Genomic DNA, 17,500 nt, shown 5'->3' with positions numbered 1-17,500 from the left:
GGCGCGTCCGAAGTTCCAATCGACCAGGCGACCCCTAGCAGCGACGGCCCGGAGGAGGGGGTGCTCTCCTCCGGGCCCCGGGCAACCCGGAGGCGCCTGTTGACCGTCACCTTGTCCGAGAAGAGTGTCGTCCAGCAGGAGCGACGAGCAGGAAGGTCAGCGAGAGCATGGAGCTTTTTGTTTGAGTGTATTTATGCATCTTGGCATTTCCCTCCAGTGTGGCCTTTGACCATGAGCACACGCACCCAGGGGCGTTGCACCTTCGCCCGGATGCGCAGCGGTTAGGGGTCTTGGGTGTCCAATCCAGACCCGCGTTTTACTGTAAGTCTCGTGCCCGCACAGGGTGCATTTACATCTGGGCTGGGTCAGGCCGCTTCCCCACCCGGTCTGACCACCACTGTACTCTGGTTCTGGTTCGTGTCCCTTGTCCGAGCGGAGGGCTGTCACTCCCTCCTCCACAAAGACCCAAGGGTCCGTCCTAGGACCGTCTCAGCTCCAGGCGGAGCTCCGTCAGGCAAACCGATCCATCTGTGCCCGGAACCGAGGCACTTTCCCTGGACTAGCCAGGGAGGTCTATCAGCATGGGTCTCTGAAGACATCGCCCATTTTTTGGACTTGGTCGATTTTTCGAAATTTGATGTTTTTATTTACCCCAGAGCCCCGGACAGACGAAACCACGGACGCGCTGGCTTCCTACACACGGGTCTCGCTCCGCTCGGGCCCCCGGTCGAGGGATGGCTCGAGGACGGCACGGCCGCTCATAGGGCGCGAGAGGATCCATCCGTCTGGGGCTGGGAGGCCTCTGGGTCGAGGCCGTTCGACAAGCATATGTTTTTTATTTGCCCCGGACAGACGAAACCGCGGCGCGCTGGCTTCCTACACACGGGTCACGCTCCGCTCGGGCCCCCGGTCGAGGGATGGCTCGAGGACGGCACGGCCGCTCATAGGGCGCGCGAGGATCCATCCGTCTGGGAGGCCTCTGGGTCGAGGCCCGTTCGACAAGCATATGGATTTTATTTACCCCGGGATCAACCGAAGAGCCCCGGACAGACGAAACCGCGGCGCGCTGGCTTCCTACACACGGGTCTCGCTCCGCTCGGGCCCCCGGTCGAGGGATGGCTCGAGGACGGCACGGCCGCTCATAGGGCGCGAGAGGATCCATCCGTCTGGGGCTGGGAGGCCTCTGGGTCGAGGCCGTTCGACAAGCATATGGTTTTTTATTTGCCCCGGACAGACGAAACCGCGGCGCGCTGGCTTCCTACACACGGGTCACGCTCCGCTCGGGCCCCCGGTCGAGGGATGGCTCGAGGACGGCACGGCCGCTCATAGGGCGCGCGAGGATCCATCCGTCTGGGAGGCCTCTGGGTCGAGGCCCGTTCGACAAGCATATGGATTTTATTTACCCCGGGATCAACCGAAGAGCCCCGGACAGACGAAACCGCGGCGCGCTGGCTTCCTACACACGGGTCTCGCTCCGCTCGGGCCCCCGGTCGAGGGATGGCTCGAGGACGGCACGGCCGCTCATAGGGCGCGCGAGGATCCATCCGTCTGGGGGTGGGAGGCCTCTGGGTCGAGGCCGTAACCGAGAAGGGTGCTTTCAAAGCGGGGTGAGGCGCAGGGCGAAGTTAAGCTCTGAGACGTGACGAGGGGGCCCCCTACTACCTCCCCGACCGTCCAAGCCTCCCGACGCGCCCGCCGACACCACCGCCTCTGCGGACAGCCATTTCAGACGGGTCTTCTGAGTCTCCCGAGGGTCGACGCGGCCTGCTTTCCCCGGAGGGAGGCCGCGTCTAGAGTCGACGCGCAGAGCGGGGAGGAGCAAGCTGCCCAGAGCGGTCTTTCGACCGGGCAGGGGCCGTCCCCAGGCGCGTCCGAAGTTCCAATCGACCAGGCAACCCCTAGCAGCGACGGCCCGGAGGAGGAGGTGCTCTCCTCCGGGCCCCGGGCAACCCGGAGGCGCCTGTTGACCGTCACCTTGTCCGAGAAGAGTGTCGTCCAGCAGGAGCGACGAGCAGGAAGGTCAGCGAGAGCATGGAGCTCTTTGTTTGAGTGTATATATACATATCTTGGCATTTCCCTCCAGTGTGGCCTTTCACCATGACCACACGCAGCCAGGGGCGTTGCAACCTTCGCCCGGATGCGCAGCGGTTAGGGGTCTTGGGTGTCCAATCCAGACCCGCGTTTTACTGTAAGTCTCGTGCCCGCACAGGGTGCATTTACATCTGGGCTGGGTCAGGCCGCTTCCCCACCCGGTCTGACCACCACTGTACTCTGGTTCTGGTTCGTGTCCCTTGTCCGAGCGGAGGGCTGTCACTCCCTCCTCCACAAAGACCCAAGGGTCCGTCCTAGGACCGTCTCAGCTCCAGGCGGAGCTCCGTCAGGCAAACCGATCCATCTGTGCCCAGAACCGAGGCACTTTCCCTGGACTAGCCAGGGAGGTCTATCAGCATGGGTCTCTGAAGACATCGCACATTTTTTGGACTTGGTCGATTTTTTCGAAATTTGATGTTTTTATTTACCCCCAGAGCCCTGGACAGACGAAACCACGGGCGCGCTGGCTTCCTACACACGGGTCTCGCTCCGCTCGGGCCCCCGGTCGAGGGATGGCTCGAGGACGGCACGGCCGCTCATAGGGCGCGCGAGGATCCATCCGTCTGGGGCTGGGAGGCCTCTGGGTCGAGGCCGTTCGACAAGCATATGTTTTTTATTTCCCCCCGGACAGACGAAACCGCGGCGCGCTGGCTTCCTACACACGGGTCACGCTCCGCTCGGGCCCCCGGTCGAGGGATGGCTCGAGGACGGCACGGCCGCTCATAGGGCACGCGAGGATCCATCCGTCTGGGGCTGGGAGGCCTCTGGGTCGAGGCCGTTCGACAAGCATATGGTTTTTTATTTGCCCCGGACAGACGAAACCGCGGCGCGCTGGCTTCCTACACACGGGTCACGCTCCGCTCGGGCCCCCGGTCGAGGGATGGCTCGAGGACGGCACGGCCGCTCATAGGGCGCGCGAGGATCCATCCGTCTGGGAGGCCTCTGGGTCGAGGCCCGTTCGACAAGCATATGGATTTTATTTACCCCGGGATCAACCGAAGAGCCCCGGACAGACGAAACCGCGGCGCGCTGGCTTCCTACACACGGGTCTCGCTCCGCTCGGGCCCCCGGTCGAGGGATGGCTCGAGGACGGCACGGCCGCTCATAGGGCGCGCGAGGATCCATCCGTCTGGGGGTGGGAGGCCTCTGGGTCGAGGCCGTAACCGGGAAGGGTGCTTTTCAAAGCGGGGTGAGGCGCAGGGCGAAGTTAGGCTCTGAGACGTGACGAGGGGGTACCCACCATACCTCCCCGACCGTCCAAGCCTCCCGACGCGCCCGCCACCACCGCCGGCTTCGCGGACATCCGTTTCAGACGGGCCTTCTGAGTCTCCCGAGGGTCGACGCGGCCTGCTTTCCCCGGAGGGAGGCCGTGTCTAGAGTCGATGCGCAGAGCGGGGAGGAGCAAGCTGCCCAAAGCGGTCTTTCGACCGGGCAGGGGCCATCCCCAGGCGCGTCCAAAGTTCCAATCGACCAGGCACCCCGAAGTGACGGCCCGAAGGAGAGGGTGCGCCCCTCCGGGCCCCAGGCAACCCGGAGGCGCCTCGTTTTACTGTAAGTCTCGCACCCGCACAAAGTGCACTTTTTCTGGGCCGGGTCACGCCGCTTCCCCACCCGGTCTGACCACCACACTCCCCTCTCACGACAGTAGGACTCACGACGGTCTGGTGATGAGGTGTGTGTTTGCCCCTGCCACAATCACCACACTACCCTCTTCCATACAGCCCCGAAGGGCCGTTTTAGGACCGACTTTGCTCCAGGCGGAGCTCCTGTAGGCAAACCAATCTGTCTGTGCCCGGGACCGAGGCACCCTCCCTGGGCTGGCCAGGGAGGTCTCTGAGAGCATGGAGCTCTGAGGCAACCACACATTTTTGGACTCTTCCAATTTTTCAAATTTGACACCAGAGCCAAGCCCAGAGTCAACCCCACAAGGCACTTGCTCTTGATTCGTGCCCAGGAAAGCTGCAAGGTGCCTGGGACGCACTTTTCAGATAAAATCATACCGTCTTTTCCTGGAGGTTTCGTACTTCCAGAGATCCACCATCGCGCGGTGTAATCTGGATTTTATATACCCAGCCAGAGTGACTCACGACGAGGTCTGATGATGAGGTGTATGTTTGCCCCCGCCACAATCACCACACTACCCTCTTCCATACAGCCCCGAAGGGCCGTTTTAGGACCGACTTTGCTCCAGGCGGAGCTCCTGTAGGCAAACCAATCTGTCTGTGCCCGGGACCGAGGCACCCTCCCTGGGCTGGCCAGGGAGGTCTGAGAGCATGGAGCTCTGAGGCAACCACACATTTTTGGACTCTTCCAATTTTTCAAATTTGACACCAGAGCCAAGCCCAGAGTCAACCCCACAAGGCACTTGCTCTTGCTTCGTGCCCAGGAAAGCTGCACCATGCCTGGGACGCACTTTTCAGATAAAATCATACCGTCTTTTCCTGGAGGTTTCAAACTTCCAGAGCTCCACCATCGCGCGGTGTATTCTGGATTTTATATACCCACCCAGAGTGACCCTGAGTGGGACTCACGACGGTCTGATGATGAGGTGTGTGTGTTTGCCCCCTGCCACAATCACCACACTACCCTCTTCCATACAGCCCCGAAGGTCCGTTTTAAGACCGTCTTTGCTCCAGGAGGAGCTCCGGTAGGCAAACCTATCTGTCTGTGCCTGGGACCGAGGCACCCTCCCTGGGCTGGCCAGGGAGGTCTGAGAGCATGGAGCTCTGAGGCAACCACACATTTTTGGACTCTTCCAATTTTTCAAATTTGACACCAGAGCCAAGCCCAGAGTCAACCCCACAAGGCACTTGCTCTTGATTCGTGCCCAGGAAAGCTGCACCATGCCTGGGACGCACTTTTCAGATAAAACCATACCGTCTTTTCCTGGAGGTTTCAAACTTCCAGAGCTCCACCATCGCGCGGTGTATTCTGGATTTTATATACCCACCCAGAGTGACCCTGAGTGGGACTCACGACGGTCTGATGATGAGGTGTGTGTGTTTGCCCCCTGCCACAATCACCACACTACCCTCTTCCATACAGCCCCGAAGGTCCGTTTTAGGACCGTCTTTGCTCCAGGAGGAGCTCCGGTAGGCAAACCTATCTGTCTGTGCCCGGGACCGAGGCACCCTCCCTGGGCTGGCCAGGGAGGTCTGAGAGCATGGAGCTCTGAGGCAACCACACATTTTTGGACTCTTCCAATTTTTCAAATTTGACACCAGAGCCAAGCCCAGAGTCAACCCCACAAGGCACTTGCTCTTGATTCGTGCCCAGGAAAGCTGCACCATGCCTGGGACGCACTTTTCAGATAAAACCATACCGTCTTTTCCTGGAGGTTTCAAACTTCCAGAGCTCCACCATCGCGCGGTGTATTCTGGATTTTATATACCCACCCAGAGTGACCCTGAGTGGGACTCACGACGGTCTGATGATGAGGTGTGTGTGTTTGCCCCCTGCCACAATCACCACACTCCCCTCTTCCATACAGCCCCGAAGGGCCGTTTTAGGACCGACTTTGCTCCAGGCGGAGCTCCGGTAGGCAAACCTATCTGTCTGTGCCCGGGACCGAGGCACCCTCCCTGGGCTGGCCAGGGAGGTCTGAGAGCATGGAGCTCTGAGGCAACCACACATTTTTGGACTCTTCCAATTTTTTTCAAATTTGACACCAGAGCCAAGCCCAGAGTCAACCCCACAAGGCACTTGCTCTTGATTCGTGCCCAGGAAAGCTGCACCATGCCTGGGACGCACTTTTCAGATAAAATCATACCGTCTTTTCCTGGAGGTTTCAAACTTCCAGAGCTCCACCATCGCGCGGTGTATTCTGGATTTTATATACCCACCCAGAGTGACCCTGAGTGGGACTCACGACGGTCTGATGATGAGGTGTGTGTGTTTGCCCCCTGCCACAATCACCACACTACCCTCTTCCATACAGCCCCGAAGGGCCGTTTTAGGACCGTCTTTGCTCCAGGAGGAGCTCCGGTAGGCAAACCTATCTGTCTGTGCCCGGGACCGAGGCACCCTCCCTGGGCTGGCCAGGGAGGTCTGAGAGCATGGAGCTCTGAGGCAACCACACATTTTTGGACTCTTCCAATTTTTCAAATTTGACACCAGAGCCAAGCCCAGAGTCAACCCCACAAGGCACTTGCTCTTGATTCGTGCCCAGGAAAGCTGCACCATGCCTGGGACGCACTTTTCAGATAAAACCATACCGTCTTTTCCTGGAGGTTTCAAACTTCCAGAGCTCCACCATCGCGCGGTGTATTCTGGATTTTATATACCCACCCAGAGTGACCCTGAGTGGGACTCACGACGGTCTGATGATGAGGTGTGTGTGTTTGCCCCCTGCCACAATCACCACACTCCCCTCTTCCATACAGCCCCGAAGGGCCGTTTTAGGACCGACTTTGCTCCAGGCGGAGCTCCGGTAGGCAAACCTATCTGTCTGTGCCCGGGACCGAGGCACCCTCCCTGGGCTGGCCAGGGAGGTCTGAGAGCATGGAGCTCTGAGGCAACCACACATTTTTGGACTCTTCCAATTTTTCAAATTTGACACCAGAGCCAAGCCCAGAGTCAACCCCACAAGGCACTTGCTCTTGATTCGTGCCCAGGAAAGCTGCACCATGCCTGGGACGCACTTTTCAGATAAAACCATACCGTCTTTTCCTGGAGGTTTCAAACTTCCAGAGCTCCACCATCGCGCGGTGTATTCTGGATTTTATATACCCACCCAGAGTGACCCTGAGTGGGACTCACGACGGTCTGATGATGAGGTGTGTGTGTTTGCCCCCTGCCACAATCACCACACTCCCCTCTTCCATACAGCCCCGAAGGTCCGTTTTAGGACCGTCTTTGCTCCAGGAGGAGCTCCGGTAGGCAAACCTATCTGTCTGTGCCCGGGACCGAGGCACCCTCCCTGGGCTGGCCAGGGAGGTCTGAGAGCATGGAGCTCTGAGGCAACCACACATTTTTGGACTCTTCCAATTTTTTCAAATTTGACACCAGAGCCAAGCCCAGAGTCAACCCCACAAGGCACTTGCTCTTGATTCGTGCCCAGGAAAGCTGCACCATGCCTGGGACGCACTTTTCAGATAAAACCATACCGTCTTTTCCTGGAGGTTTCAAACTTCCAGAGCTCCACCATCGCGCGGTGTATTCTGGATTTTATATACCCACCCAGAGTGACCCTGAGTGGGACTCACGACGGTCTGATGATGAGGTGTGTGTGTGTGTGTGTTTGCCCCCTGCCACAATCACCACACTCCCCTCTTCCATACAGCCCCGAAGGGCCGTTTTAGGACCGACTTTGCTCCAGGCGGAGCTCCGGTAGGCAAACCTATCTGTCTGTGCCCGGGACCGAGGCACCCTCCCTGGGCTGGCCAGGGAGGTCTGAGAGCATGGAGCTCTGAGGCAACCACACATTTTTGGACTCTTCCAATTTTTCAAATTTGACACCAGAGCCAAGCCCAGAGTCAACCCCACAAGGCACTTGCTCTTGATTCGTGCCCAGGAAAGCTGCACCATGCCTGGGACGCACTTTTCAGATAAAACCATACCGTCTTTTCCTGGAGGTTTCAAACTTCCAGAGCTCCACCGTCGCATGGTGTAATCTGGATTTTATATACCCAGCCAGAGTGTCTCTGAGTGGGACTCACGACGGTCTGATGATGAGGTGTATGTTTGCCCCCGCCACAATCACCACACTCCCCTCTTCCATACAGCCCCGAAGGGCCGTTTTATGACCGACTTTGCTCCAGGCGGACCTCCATGGGGTGGCAGGCAAATCTGATTCTGGCCCAGGACGGGCCACCTTCCCTGGGCTGGCCAGGGAGGTCTGACGGCATGGAGCTTTGAGTCGACCGCAACTTTTTGGACTCTGTCATTTTTTGATAGCTTGGCTTCAGAGTCAAGCCCAGAGTCAATTTCTCCATAGGCTTTGGGCTTTATTTGTGCCCGGGAAGGCTTCTCGCCTCCTCTACAAGAGCCCCAAGGTACGTTTTATGACCGTCTTCGCTCCAGACGGACCTCCATTGGTGGCGGGCAAATCTGAATCTGGCCCAGGACGGGACACCTTCCCTGGGCTGGCCAGGGAGGTCTGAGAGCATGGAGCTTTGAGCCAACCGCAACATTTTGGACTCTGTCATTTTTCGAGATCTAGGCTTCAGAGTCAAGCCCAGGGTCGATTTCAACACGGGCTTTGGTCATTATTCGTGCCCAGGAGACCCGCACCCTTCCTGGGATGCACTTTTCAGAAAAATCAGACCGTCTTTTCCTGGAGGTTTGATGTTTTTCAGAGCTCCACAACGGCGGAGATTGAACTCACTTCCCCAGCCAGAGTGCACCCTCTCTGGCATGGGTAACTGCCTTGAAGACCCTGGGGCTCCGAACGCACACCTCGTTCATGGACTTGGTCAATTTTTCAATTCTGACCCCAGAGTCAAGCCGGCCAGGGGCTCTCTTTGTCTTTATTCGTGCCCAGGAAGGCCTCTCACCTCCTCTACAAGAGCCCCAAGGTCCGTTTTAGGACCGTCTTTGCACCAGACGGACCTCCATGGGTGGCGGGCAAATCTGAATCTGGCCCAGGACGGGACACCTTCCCTGGGCTGGCCAGGGAGGTCTGAGAGCATGGAGGTTTGAGGCCACCGCACGTTTATGGACTTAGTCAATTTTTCAAATCTGGCTCCAGAGTCAAGCCCAGGGTCAATTTCAACACGGGCTTTGGTCATTATTCGTGCCCAGGAGACCTGCACCCTGCGTGGGATGCACTTTTGAGAAATATCAGACCGTCATTTTCCTGGAAGTTTGATGTTTTTCAGAGCTCCACCACCGTGGAGATTGAAACCACTTCCCCAGCCAGAGTGCACCCTCTCTGGCATGGGTAACTGCCTTGAAGACCCTGGAGCTCCGAACGCACACCTCGTTCATGGACTTAGTCGATTTTTCAATTCTGACCCCAGAGTCAAGCCGGCCAGGGGCTCTCTTTGTCTTTATTCGTGCCCAGGAAGGCCTCTCACCTCCTCTACAAGAACCCCAAGGTCCGTTTTAGGACCGTCTTTGCACCAGACGGACCTCCATAGGTGGCGGTTAAATCTGAATCTGGCCCAAGACGGGCCACCTTCCCTGGGCTGGCCAGGGAGGTCTGACAGCATGGAGCTTTGAAGCAACCGCAACATTTTGGACTCTGTCATTTTTCGAGATCTAGGCTTCAGAGTCAAGCCCAGGGTCGATTTCAACACGGGCTTTGGTCATTATTCGTGCCCAGGAGACCCGCACCCTTCCTGGGATGCACTTTTCAGAAAAATCAGACCGTCTTTTCCTGGAGGTTTGATGTTTTTCAGAGCTCCACAACGGCGGAGATTGAACTCACTTCCCCAGCCAGAGTGCACCCTCTCTGGCATGGGTAACTGCCTTGAAGACCCTGGGGCTCCGAACGCACACCTCGTTCATGGACTTAGTCAATTTTTCAATTCTGACCCCAGAGTCAAGCCAGCCAGGGGCTCTCTTTGTCTTTATTCGTGCCCAGGAAGGCCTCTCACCTCCTCTACAAGAACCCCAAGGTCCGTTTTAGGACCGTCTTTGCACCAGACGGACCTCCATAGGTGGCGGGCAAATCTGAATCTGGCCCAAGACGGGCCACCTTCCCTGGGCTGGCCAGGGAGGTCTGAGAGCATGGAGCTCAGAACCCACAGCACGTTTATGGACTTAGTCAATTTTTCAAATCTGGCTCCAGAGTCAAGCCCAGGGTCAATTTCAACACGGGCTTTGGTCATTATTCGTGCCCAGGAGACCTGCACCCTGCGTGGGATGCACTTTTGAGAAATATCAGACCGTCATTTTCCTGGAAGTTTGCTGTTTTTCAGAGCTCCACCACCGTGGAGATTGAACTCACTTCCCCAGCCAGAGTGCACCCTCTCTGGCTTGGGTAACTGCCTTGAAGACCCTGGAGCTCCGAACGCACACCTCGTTCATGGACTTAGTCGATTTTTTCAATTCTGACTCCAGAGTCAAGCCGGCCAGGGGCTCTCTTTGTCTTTATTCGTGCCCAGGAAGGCCTCTCACCTCCTCTACAAGAACCCCAAGGTCCGTTTTAGGACCGTCTTTGCACCAGACGGACCTCCATAGGTGGCGGTTAAATCTGAATCTGGCCCAAGACGGGCCACCTTCCCTGGGCTGGCCAGGGAGGTCTGACAGCATGGAGCTTTGAAGCAACCGCAACATTTTGGACTCTGTCATTTTTCGAGATCTAGGCTTCAGAGTCAAGCCCAGGGTCGATTTCAACACGGGCTTTGGTCATTATTCGTGCCCAGGAGACCCGCACCCTTCCTGGGATGCACTTTTCAGAAAAATCAGACCGTCTTTTCCTGGAGGTTTGATGTTTTTCAGAGCTCCACAACGGCGGAGATTGAACTCACTTCCCCAGCCAGAGTGCACCCTCTCTGGCATGGGTAACTGCCTTGAAGACCCTGGGGCTCCGAACGCACACCTCGTTCATGGACTTAGTCAATTTTTCAATTCTGACCCCAGAGTCAAGCCAGCCAGGGGCTCTCTTTGTCTTTATTCGTGCCCAGGAAGGCCTCTCACCTCCTCTACAAGAACCCCAAGGTCCGTTTTAGGACCGTCTTTGCACCAGACGGACCTCCATAGGTGGCGGGCAAATCTGAATCTGGCCCAAGACGGGCCACCTTCCCTGGGCTGGCCAGGGAGGTCTGAGAGCATGGAGCTCAGAACCCACAGCACGTTTATGGACTTAGTCAATTTTTCAAATCTGGCTCCAGAGTCAAGCCCAGGGTCAATTTCAACACGGGCTTTGGTCATTATTCGTGCCCAGGAGACCTGCACCCTGCGTGGGATGCACTTTTGAGAAATATCAGACCGTCATTTTCCTGGAAGTTTGCTGTTTTTCAGAGCTCCACCACCGTGGAGATTGAACTCACTTCCCCAGCCAGAGTGCACCCTCTCTGGCTTGGGTAACTGCCTTGAAGACCCTGGAGCTCCGAACGCACACCTCGTTCATGGACTTAGTCGATTTTTTCAATTCTGACTCCAGAGTCAAGCCGGCCAGGGGCTCTCTTTGTCTTTATTCGTGCCCAGGAAGGCCTCTCACCTCCTCTACAAGAGCCCCAAGGTCCGTTTTAGGACCGTCTTTGCACCAGACGGACCTCCATGGGTGGCGGTTAAATCTGAATCTGGCCCAAGACGGGCCACCTTCCCTGGGCTGGCCAGGGAGGTCTGAGAGCATGGAGCTCAGAACCCACAGCACGTTTATGGACTTGGTCAATTTTTCAAATCTGGCTCCAGAGTCAAGCCCAGGGTCAATTTCAACACGGGCTTTGGTCATTATTCGTGCCCAGGAGACCTGCACCCTGCGTGGGATGCACTTTTGAGAAATATCAGACCGTCATTTTCCTGGAAGTTTGATGTATTTCAGAGCTCCACCACCGTGGAGATTGAAACCACTTCCCCAGCCAGAGTGCACCCTCTCTGGCTTGGGTAACTGCCTCGAAAGCCCTGGAGCTCAGAACCCACAGCACGTTCATGGACTTGGTCGATTTTTCAAATATGACTCCAGAGTCAAACTCTCCATGGGGCATTGGGCTTTTTCTGTGCCCAGGAGACCTGCACCCTGCGTGGGATGCACTTTTGAGAAATATCAGACCGTCATTTTCCTGGAAGTTTCAATGTTTTTCAGAGCCAGCTTGGCACCAGTGTCAAGCCCAGAGTCAACTTCACCATGGGCATTGGGCTTTTTCTGTGCCCAGGAGACCTGCACCCTGCGTGGGATGCACTTTTGAGAAAAATCAGGCCGTCATTTTCCTGGAAGTTTGATGTTTTTCAGAGCCAGCTTGGCACCAGTGTCAAGCCCAGAGTCAAATTCACCATGGGCATTGGGCTTTTTCTGTGCCCAGGAGACCTTCACCCTGCGTGGGATGCACTTTTGAGAAAAACCAGACCGTCATTTTCCTGGAAGTTGCAATGTTTTCCAGAGCCAGCTTGGCTCCAGAGTCAAGCCCAGGGCGAGGGGGGAACCCAGATTTCATCCCCACCCAGAGTGACTCTGAGTGTGGGACTCACGACGGTCTGGTGAGGGGTGGTGTGCGTCTGTGCGCCCTCTCCTACATCACCCCCGAGGCCCGTTTTAGGACCGTCTCGGCTCCAGACAGAGAGCCAGGGGTGGCGGGCAAACCCGCCATCGGCCCGGGTCGGATCACCCTCCCCGGGCCGGTCGAGAAGACCCGTGTGCCTGGAGCTCACAGTGCACCTCAACGTTATGGACTTAGGTTTTGGAGCGAGCCCGGCCCTGGAGACAAGCCTCGGGGTCAAGCCTCCACGGAGGGCCAAGCCCCAGGGTCAAGGCCCGGGAGTGCCAAGCCTCCGTGGAGAGCAAAGCCCCCAGAGTCAAGCGCCAGACTCCCAGGGAGAACCGGGCACTCTCCTCCTCACAAAACCCACATGGCACGTTGCAGGTGACCCTTTTCCCCGACAGTTCCTCCGGAACCGCGGGGCTGGGCGCTCCAAGCCGGGTATACAGCACCGTGCTCGGCCTTGGCGGCCGCCTAAGAGCACATGCAGTTTGAAGGATGGTAACCCCACTGCAAACGGCTTCAAACGCCCGTAACTCGGCGAAGGCGGGTCCAATCGACGCCAAATTTTTATCGAGTGTAGAACGGGACGAGACCTTTCGAATGAGCCCACCCCCAGCCTCGTGGGCCCCCGGGGGCCCGAGATACAGCCCCCCAAAGCGAACCGGAAGCGAAAAACGCAAATATCTCGGCGAAAACTCAACGGATCCGGCCACCACCGGGCTCGTTCGAACCGTCTCGTCGAACTGAACAAACTGATACAAGTTTCATGATTTTTGGTGCTGTTTTCGCGGAGATATTAGCCGAAAACCGCCGGGCGCGATCCAAAATGGCGGCCGCCGATGACGTCACGATCTCGGGAGAAAATCGCCCGTATCTCGGCAACCCGAAGACCCAGAGAGCTCAAATTCGGGTGAGGAGGTCCCACGGGGGCCCTGACTCGAACCAGGGCGGTGGCGGGCCGCGGGGACGCCCCCTACCGATTCGCCGTTCGCTGGGAGCCCCGACTTTGAACGGCTGTAACTCGGGGACCCGGGCGAGTTGGACCTCGGGGGTGGGCTCATTCGAAAGGCCCCGTCCAGCACTACGATCGATTAGAGTTTGGGGAATATTGAGCGAGGGGTTCTCGAGATATAAGCCGAAAAAGCCGCGCCTTTGACCGGACGTAACTCCCTTACCCAGAGGCCCTCGGGGACGGGGGTGGCACCGTTGGATAGGGCTCCTCGAGTCCTACAGACGACCCGAGTTTGAAATTTTTTCGCCGTGTGGTTTTCGAGATATTCGGGGAAAACTAAAAATTTCCCATTCGTTCAGTGGGTCTGGCTGTCACCCATGTCTCCAAGGGGACTTCCAGGACCACGGGGGCCACCTGGCCGTGCCCGAGGACGGTGAACCTTCCTCAGCGTGCCACCAGAGCGTCTGGGGCCCTGGAAGTCCCCACCCACTGCAGGTTTTGGACTCTGAGGAATTTTCAGACCTCGAAAAGGGCCCCCGACTTTGAACGGCCGTAACTCGGGGACCCGGGCGAGTTGGACCTCGGGGGTGGGCTCATTCGAAAGGCCCCGTCCAGCACTACCATCGATTAGAGTTTGGGGAATATTGAGCGAGGGGTTCTCGAGATATAAGCCGAAAAAGCCGCGCCTTTGACCGGACGTAACTCCCTGACCCCGAGGCCCTCGGGGACGGGGGTGGCACCGTTGGATAGGGCTATTCGAGGCCTACAGACGACCCGAGTTTGACATTTTTTCGCCGTGTGGTTCTCGAGATATTCGAGAAAAACTAAAATTTCCCATTCGTTCAGTGGATTTGCCGCTCACCCATGTCTCCAAGGGGACTTCCAGGACCACGGGGGCCACCTGGCCGTGCCCGAGGACGGTGAACCTTCCTCAGCGTGTCACCAGAGCGTCTGGGGCCCTGGAAGTCCCCACCCACTGCAGGTTTTGGACTCTGAGGAATTTTCAGACCTCGAAAAGGGCCCCCGACTTTGAACGGCCGTAACTCGGGGACCCGGGCGAGTTGGACCTCGGGGGTGGGCTCATTCGAAAGGCACCGTCCAGCACTACGACCGATTAGAGTTTGGGGAATATTGAGCGAGGGGTTCTCGAGATATAAGCCGAAAAAGCTGCGCCTTTGACCGGACGTAACTCCCTGACCCCGAGGCCCTCGGGGACGGGGGTGGCCCCGTTGGATAGGGCCTCTCGAGGCCTACAGACGACCCGAGTTTGACATTTTTTCGCCGTGTGGTTTTCGAGATATTCGGGGAAAACTAAAATTTCCCATTCGTTCAGTGGGTCTGGCTGTCACCCATGTCTCCAAGGGGACTTCCAGGACCACGGGGGCCACCTGGCCGTGCCCGAGGACGGTGAACCTTCCTCGGCGTGTCACCAGAGCGTCTGGGGCCCTGGAAGTCCCCACCCACTGCAGGTTTTGGACTCTGAGGAATTTTCAGACCTCGAAAAGGGCCCCCGACTTTGAACGGCCGTAACTCGGGGACCCGGGCGAGTTGGACCTCGGGGGTGGGCTCATTCGAAAGGCCCCGTCCAGCACTACCATCGATTAGAGTTTGGGGAATATTGAGCGAGGGGTTCTCGAGATATAAGCCGAAAAAGCCGCGCCTTTGACCGGACGTAACTCCCTGACCCCGAGGCCCTCGGGGACGGGGGTGGCCCCGTTGGATAGGGCCTCTCGAGGCCTACAGACGACCCGAGTTTGACATTTTTTCGCCGTGTGGTTTTCGAGATATTCGGGGAAAACTAAAATTTCTCATTCGTTCAGTGGATTTGCCGCTCACCCATGTCTCCAAGGGGACTTCCAGGACCACGGGGGCCACCTGGCCGTGCCCGAGGACGGTGAACCTTCCTCGGCGTGTCACCAGAGCGTCTGGGGCCCTGGAAGTCCCCACCCACTGCAGGTTTTGGACTCTGAGGAATTTTCAGACCTCGAAAAGGGCCCCCGACTTTGAACGGCCGTAACTCGGGGACCCGGGCGAGTTGGACCTCGGGGGTGGGCTCATTCGAAAGGCCCCGTCCAGCACTACGATCGATTAGAGTTTGGGGAATATTGAGCGAGGGGTTCTCGAGATATAAGCCGAAAAAGCTGCGCCTTTGACCGGACGTAACTCCCTGACCCCGAGGCCCTCGGGGACGGGGGTGGCCCCGTTGGATAGGGCCTCTCGAGGCCTACAGACGACCCGAGTTTGACATTTTTTCGCCGTGTGGTTCTCGAGATATTCGGGGAAAACTAAAATTTCCCATTCGTTCAGTGGGTCTGGCTGTCACCCATGTCTCCAAGGGGACTTCCAGGACCACGGGGGCCACCTGGCCGTGCCCGAGGACGGTGAACCTTCCTCGGCGTGTCACCAGAGCGTCTGGGGCCCTGGAAGTCCCCACCCACTGCAGGTTTTGGACTCTGAGGAATTTTCAGACCTCGAAAAGGGCCCCCGACTTTGAACGGCCGTAACTCGGGGACCCGGGCGAGTTGGACCTCGGGGGTGGGCTCATTCGAAAGGCCCCGTCCAGCACTACCATCGATTAGAGTTTGGGGAATATTGAGCGAGGGGTTCTCGAGATGTAAGCCGAAAAAGCCGCGCCTTTGACCGGACGTAACTCCCTGACCCCGAGGCCCTCGGGGACGGGGGTGGCACCGATGGATAGGGCTATTCGAGGCCTACAGACGACCCGAGTTTGACATTTTTTCGCCGTGTGGTTCTCGAGATATTCGGGGAAAACTAAAATTTCCCATTCGTTCAGTGGATTTGCCGCTCACCCATGTCTCCAAGGGGACTTCCAGGACCACGGGGGCCACCTGGCCGTGCCCGAGGACGGTGAACCTTCCTCGGCGTGCCACCAGAGCCTCTGGGGCCCTGGAAGTCCCCACCCACTGCAGGTTTTGGACTCTGAGGAATTTTCGGACCTCAAAAGGGCCCCGACTTTGAACGGCCGTAACTCCGGGACCCGGCCGCCCAGAGACACCAGACTCGGGTCAAAGTAGGGTCTGGGTGGGCCCCTCACAACAAGCCAACCCCCGAGCTCCGGGGCCCCCGGGTCCCGGAGAAAATGGGCCCAACGGGACGGGGCGCACCTCGGAAGGAAAGGTCCCAGGGGCCCGGGGAGGTGGGGTCCGAGAGGGCCCGGGGGGAGCCCCCGACACCCGAAAGGGCGAGCCGCTGGGACCTCCCCTTTCCGAGATACGGGTCGTTTTGTCCAAAAGTCCCTCGCGCGTAACCGGGCCTATCTCGGGAACCGAAGGGCCCAGCGGCTCGGGACGGCGGGTGCCAGGGCTACCCTAGGGGACCCTACATCTCCCGCCGTCCCGAGCCACGGGGACCTTCCGGTCCCGAGATACGGCCACTTCCTGTCCAGCTTTGACCGGGCGTAACTCGGAGAGGAAGCCGAGTTGGAGCTCCATACTCTGGGCGTTGGGGGACCTCTAAGGGACACCCCCACCCCGGGTGTATGGAGCCCCAACTCGGCTCGGTTCCCGAGATACGGTCACTTCCTGTCCAGCTTCGACCGGCCGTATCTCGAAAAGTAAGCCGAGTTGGAGCTCCATACTCTGGGTGTTTGGGGACCTCTAGGAGACCCCCCCACACCGGGTGTATGGAGCCCCAACTCGGCTTGGTTCCAGAGATATGCCTGTTTGAATTCTCAACTTTGACCGGATGTAACTCGAAAAATAAGCCGAGTTGGGGCGCGAGACTCTGGGTGTCGGGGGACCTCTAGGAGACCCCCCCACACCGGGTGTATGGCGCCCCAACTCGGCTGGGTTCCAGAGATATGCCTGTTTGAAATCTCAACTTTGACCGGATGTAACTCGAAAAATAAGCCGAGTTGGGGCGCGAGACTCTGGGTGTTGGGGGACCTCTAGGAGACCCCCCCACACCGGGTGTATGGCGCCCCAACTCGGCTTGGTTCCAGAGATATGCCTGTTTGAAATCTCAACTTTGACCGGATGTAACTCGAAAAATAAGCCGAGTTGGGGCTCCATACTCCGGGCACAGGGGGAACTCTAGGAGACCCCACCACACCGGGTGTATGGCGCCCCAACTCGGCTTGGTTCCAGAGATATGCCTCTTTGAAGTTTCAACTTTGACCCTGTGTATCCAAAAAAATAAGCCGAGTTGGGCCTCCACACTCTGGGCCTGGGGGTACCACTAGGAGACCCCCCTGTTCCCAGAGGATGGAGCCCAAACTCGGCTTGGTTCCAGAGATATGCCTGTTTGAAATCTCAACTTTGACCCGGTGTATCCAAAAAAAAAAGCCGAGTTGGGGCTCCAAACTCCGGGCACAGGGGGACCACTAGGAGACCCCCCTGTGCCCAGAGGATGG

The sequence above is a fragment of the Rhinichthys klamathensis genome, unplaced genomic scaffold (assembly GCF_029890125.1).
Source record: "Rhinichthys klamathensis goyatoka isolate OS25496 unplaced genomic scaffold, OSU_Roscu_1.1 h1tg000578l_1, whole genome shotgun sequence".
NCBI classification, from domain to species: domain Eukaryota; kingdom Metazoa; phylum Chordata; class Actinopteri; order Cypriniformes; family Leuciscidae; genus Rhinichthys; species Rhinichthys klamathensis.
Note: the sequence above shows the minus strand (reverse complement) of the source record.